Source organism: Magnolia sinica, chromosome 8 (genome assembly GCF_029962835.1).
Source record: "Magnolia sinica isolate HGM2019 chromosome 8, MsV1, whole genome shotgun sequence".
NCBI lineage: Eukaryota > Viridiplantae > Streptophyta > Magnoliopsida > Magnoliales > Magnoliaceae > Magnolia > Magnolia sinica.
In genome coordinates, this window is record NC_080580.1 from 75,726,110 (window position 1) to 75,732,058 (window position 5,949).

The 5,949-nt window shown below is 36.8% G+C and overlaps 1 long non-coding RNA gene across 9 annotated transcripts; it reads right to left on the reverse strand.

The window, feature by feature from the left end:
* Positions 1-409: 409 nt before the first annotated feature.
* LOC131253449 (uncharacterized) lies at positions 410-4,541 on the reverse strand. Of its 9 annotated transcripts, none has more exons than XR_009175190.1 (6): positions 4,146-4,541; positions 3,981-4,028; positions 3,808-3,898; positions 3,162-3,650; positions 1,152-1,783; positions 410-514 (listed from the first exon to the last, which is right to left on the reverse strand). It is a non-coding gene; the product is annotated as an uncharacterized LOC131253449 (long non-coding RNA). The 9 variants fall into 9 exon arrangements; XR_009175188.1 differs by having other exon boundaries at positions 3,744-3,898; XR_009175187.1 differs by having other exon boundaries at positions 1,387-1,474; positions 1,675-1,783; positions 3,162-3,898.
* Between the last annotated feature and the right edge of the window lie 1,408 nt (positions 4,542-5,949).

The window sequence follows — 5,949 nt, forward strand, 5'->3', positions numbered from 1 at the left end:
ACTACTAGAGCTCATGAAGAATGCAAAAGTTATTTACTACTAGAGCTCATGAAGTTTCAGATCAACCAAAAACTAAACTACTTCTAGTAGAATCCCATGCTTCTTTACACTGTCAACCTAAAAACAAAACATCCCATTTAGTATCATTTTAAGAAGGTTTCTAATACATAGAAGAACAAAAAATCAGTAACGGTGTGTTTGGGTGCACTAAATATCATGAAATTTCATAATATTTCATTATTAATCAGTCTAGTTTAGTGCAAGACATCAAGAAATTTCATTATATTTGGTGCAACCAAATGCACCCTATATATAAACAACTTTTTGGAAAATAAAAAAACAGAAACACTGAATATTTCTCTCTTCTGATTCAACTTTTTGGTGCATTAGATCATTCCTCTACATCTAATGAAAAAGCATAACTTTCTTACCTCTTATCTTTTTTAGCTGAGCTTCCACAGAAGCCTTCTTTGTGTTCTCCCACGATCCGATCGCCGACAGCTTCTTCTGGGCCCTGTTTAAAAGAGTTAGCACGTTTAATACCCCGGCATTGAGGAATGATCAAATCACTTCAACTCAATAAACAAAAACACAAACAGGAAAAGCTAGAGAAAAAACAAGAATCTGTAATGATCATTACAGTAATAACCTGGGACTGACTGTTGCAATTGAATTAGGTTTTATCAACATCATGTAAATGCAATTTTCCAACATTTTCAATTTCATCAGCTTAAGGTTTATAGTAACACACCCACATGAATGGCCCAAAGCTCAAGCCGAACGTGTAGGAAATGTAGATATTTAAGTGGACTATCCTAGGTCTTAAAAATTATTCAGCTACTCCTCTAAATATAAAACATAAGCAACTTAAGAAATGTGTAATAGGAAATGTCCATTTTGATTTTGAACTCGATGACGCGTGATGCTGCAGCCTAGGAGTTGGTTCCACGAAAGCCCAGGAGTGGGCCCCACAAGCTGTTTGATCAGAGATTAGGGGGCCCTACAATAACAATCCAATACAGAGTTGAGTAATTGGTCAGGCTTTTTTGTATTAAAAAATCTTATGTGGTCAGACATTTCAAGCAATTGATCAACATTTCAGATAACCAATTTCCACAAAAAAAAAAAAAGAAGAAGAAATTTTTTTTGACTTGAGGTGCTTCCATGAGGTAATGCTTGGGGAAATCAACTTGGAGCTGGTACGATTCAATGGTGAGAAACAGAGTCTGGTTGAGGAATTTTGTCAAACATGTAGAATAGCATGAAATTCAACCTGCACTGCATCTTCCCTTCACAAACCCCCATGCTCCAATTTTTCATTTATGGCATGCACTTACTTTTTGTGCCCAAACACAATAGCGATAGTTCTCTAAAATTTCAACTAACCTGATGATGCATTCGGACCCGAAGTTTATTCATCTCTATGAAGTTTTGAAGTACAAATTCCATAACATCATTAACAGTGTTAACATCCCTGTAGGAAGACAATGGATAGGGTAAAGAGCATTTTATCAACGATCTATAAAAAGATATCATTCATTTATCAAGATATCTACACCATATATCACATAAGAACCTTAGATCTGACAAGAAATCAAGGAAAATCAAAGTAGAAGGGCAGAAAATACAGATATTGCAGGAAAAAGATCTCAGATCTGAGGAAAACTCACTGACCTGGATGTTTAGATTTCCAAAAGGCATTGTTCTGGAAATTATGTAAATACATTCTAAGACTAGTGAATCAGATTTCAAGATTGAAGTATAGCCATAGTTGTCTTTTCATCTAGCAAGAAAACAAGTCAATAGACTAAAATGAAACATAAACAAAATGAGTTGGGAGAAGTAAACTAAAATTTCATTCATCATTCGGTCATAAAAGAATTACATGCATATGTACTTTTTCCCAAGCAAATTAACCCTGGTTTAGTATTAAACATTCTTCATTCTAATTAGGATCATCCATTTTAACAAAATATTTTTAAAATGACAAATTATCTAAATCCCATCATACTACTCTTACCTAATTCCATCATAATAGTTCATTTAAATGATATCAGAGTCACAAGTAAGAAAAATGACATAAAGAGTCCATGATATTTGATTGTTTGAGAGCTATATCAATAGGCTTTCAAAACAGGACCATTTTTTTTTGTCATTCAGACATCATCTGGGGCCCACAAAACCATATGGATGGTTTTTTAGAACACACATGTCTCCCTTTTATAAACATTTTAAAAATGACCTTTGGGGACGATTTGCAATCCCTGGATTTTGTAAGCCAGTTAAACAGGTGAATTTATAAATCAGGATTTGAACACCCCAAAATCTAGGTTGCCAGACATGAGAATAGGCCCTGCAACTGTGCTGAAATCCCAGTTACCAAATTGACAAACAACCCTACGCATCTGATTAGGACAGAAACACAAAACAGAGTCCCATCCATCTATAAAACGGACAGATTATTAAAACTCTAAAACAGAGTCCTATCCATCTATATTTTGTTATTTAGCGGTTCTCCTCATGTGGCTAACCTATTATAACGATTTCACATTCACTTAATAGGTTGGAAGTACTTATCCATTCGGTGGACCATACATTGTAGGCTGAATAATTAGACTTAAAACCTCCTCTAAATGAGAAGGTCTTAAGTCCAACTCCAACTGCTCAGACTCTTTAATTACTTTCAAAAGGGTACACAGCTTAAAAATTACAAAGTATTATTTGCCTGATTTATTAGTTCCATTCAATCAGTATTATTCACCTTTCTTAAGTCCTTTTTCAAGTAATCCACATATAAAGCAATCTGATTTATGGATCAGTGAGGATTGCCAATTTCTATGTTCTAAATTGTCTTTGAAAGTTTTTATTATCTATATTTTATTGATAAAGACATATTTAAGTCAATTTTTTTTTATTGAAAAAGACATTTAATTTCAAAACATATAGAGTTTTAAACCTTTTTTAATCAATTACACAGGTTCCTTTCAAAATGGAGTTTTGTTAATCTAGCAAATTTTCTTATTTTTGTAAAAGGTAGGGTACACCCCTAAGAAATTTTATTAAGACAGAAAAGAATGCTTTACATCCGTTGAAGGAAAAAAAAACTGGGTCACACCCATCACATATCACCCAGTCACAAAATATATACAAAGGTAGCTTACATATATTAATTGCATGCATGGCTACTTGCCTCCCCAGCCATACAACCATGCTGAACCAACCACAAAAATCTACAAGCTGTGAAAATATTTAAACACCCCAAGACCCTGAGAAAGAACACATCCACCACAGAATCCCTAAAAACATCATATGATCCTTAAGCGAGCCAACTAGGACACTTGAAGAGAAAGCTAAGACCTACGAAACAACCGATTAGAAATAAGAAACATAGGCGATCACAGATACCCACCGACACCCAAGTAGAACCCAACCAATAAAACAAAAACTTCAGCCAATCTAGGCCTTTCCAGCATCCTTATCATTCATGCACTGGGCTCAAAGCTTCATGCTGTAACTATAACAAGGTCATTGCTTTGAATGCAGGGAAAACTTACTACAGTGAAGGCAGGAGAGCAACAACAACAGAGAGAGCTGCCGAAGGAGCTGGGGACTAGCATTCTCAACATGTCATAGCATTTCCCAAAATACTTCTACCAAGTTATCAATATCAGAAGAATAATGCAATATAGAACTAAAAGATTTTCCTTTTTCTATTGATAACTAAAAATTGCATTTTCACTCACTAGATTTTGTTTCCGCTAGTGTACATTTCAATTAAATACAAGAAACATGAAACTAGGAGATCACCTTCATGAGTCAATGCCAAGCTATCATAAGGAATGATGATTTCATATGTTAGAGTAGCTGGGTCTTACTTCATTCAATATGTTGTGCTTCTCTGCTACCATATAACAAGACAAAAAAATCAAGTGATGAAATTGCAAGATCCGGAGAAATTGGAAGAGTTCGATTCGTTGTACCTTAGATAATGAGACATGAGATTCACGAATCCAAATTTCTCATTTTCACTAAATAAAAAATAAAAAATAAAAAATCAAATCTTGTTGAGTCATTTCATCAAATAGTTAGCATTCATGAAATCTGAAAGAGCGACAGAAAGAGACAGAGAGAGGAAGAGATTAAACCTGCAGAGAGGAGCTTTAAATTCCTTCAATTTTAAGAAATGCCACAAAAATTTGAAAATGGGCTTTCGAATGGTGCATGGTTCCTTCGGGCAGCTGCTGCAATGGAGATCCGAGTAAAAAGATGATGTAAGGGAGATAGAAGAGATGGTGGAGATGCGTTGGATAGAGAGAGAGAGGGAGGTGAATGAGAGAGATGGAGTAGGTGAGGGAGAGGAGAGAGGAGAGAGGAAAGGGAAATGGAGATTGGGAGAGAGAGAGAGAGTGAAAGAGGAGAATCAGGAGCGGAGATGAAAAAAGAGAAAGAGAGGGAAAGAGGAGAATCGGGAGAGAGGGAGAGACAGGAATGGGGGCGGAACAGAGAGAGAGAGAGAGAGAGAGAGAGAGAGAGAGAGCAAATGAAGGGCCAATTAAGGTTATTGAGAATCGGGAGAGAGGGAGAGACAGGAATGGGGGCGGAAACAGAGAGAGAGAGAGAGAGAGAGAGAGAGAGAGAGAGAGCAAATGAAGGGCCAATTAGGGTTATTGATATGTTTGGCACCCTTTGCCGAATGAAGGGCCAATTAGGGTTATTGATATGTTTGGCACCCTTTTCCGACAATGCACGTTCGACACAAAAAAAAAGGGTCGGTAATGCCGCACTTTGTTGTAGTGTGGGTTTGATGATAAACAAAATTTCAATTTGGGCATAAAGGAGAAAGCAACTTTCAGCGGTGGACATTACATGGATCAGTGCTTTCTATTGTGTGGTCGATCTGAGCTTTGGATCTACCTTCATTTTCAGATTTATGCCCTATTGCAAACCGGATGGACGGACGGTGTGGATAAGTCACATACATCAACATCATAGTGAGGCCACTATTTTAAGTCAATTCTTTCTGAACCAATTTTGGAGGTGGAAGAATTCGATCGATCTTTAAAAAAAAATGTTAAAAGTAATAATTAATGACCGTTTTACAGGTATTTACCAAGGTTTTGAAAAGCAAACGCACCCTTACGAAAAACATGGTTAGATCAACTGACGGATGGATTTGAGACGTAAGTGCTATGATGTGGGGAGGTGTACTACTTTGACTAAGTGTGTGTGGTATGATGTGGAGAGGTGTGCTACTTTGACAAAGTGTACAATTAACAAATGTTTCAATAAGAGTGTGAAGGACCTTACTTTGGTGTCATTTTTATAAATAGGAATGCTGTTACTGAGGTCTTTTTTTCCTAAGGGAAGATAAGATAGAGCACAAGTTTCTGTCGATGGTATTAGATTAGTACCCAGCCATGGTATTTGATTATGACCGAGCCTTTATTAATATAGGTTAGAGGGATAAGGAGTTTGAAACCCATCAAAACTCTGTTGAGATGTGGAACCACATCTGAGGGCCGCTCGACCGGTCGAGTGGCCTACTCGACCAGTCGTGGACTGGCTCAACTCATAGTCCAGCGAGCATCAGGTTTTGGGTTCTGAGGTGGTCGACCAGTCGTGGTGTATACTCGACCAGTCGAGGTTACACAGATTTGTTTCCGAATTTGATGCAGACTGCGAATTTTTGAGTCGGTTTTCGCAGAGGTGCGATAGGGAAGTTGCCTAAACTATAAATAGGTGTGGGCAAAGGGTTTTCTCTGTACTTTCAAGGGAGAGGTTAGTATATTGCCTTGTAATCTTCATTTTTCTTTATAGTGAAAGTTTGCTTCCGTGGTTTTTTACCCTTGTTGGGGTTTTTCCACATATATCTTATCTTATGGTTTGTTTGGAATGCTTTGATTCTTTTTCTAGTTTATATTTTTTTCTGTTTATCGTTTGTGGGTGAGA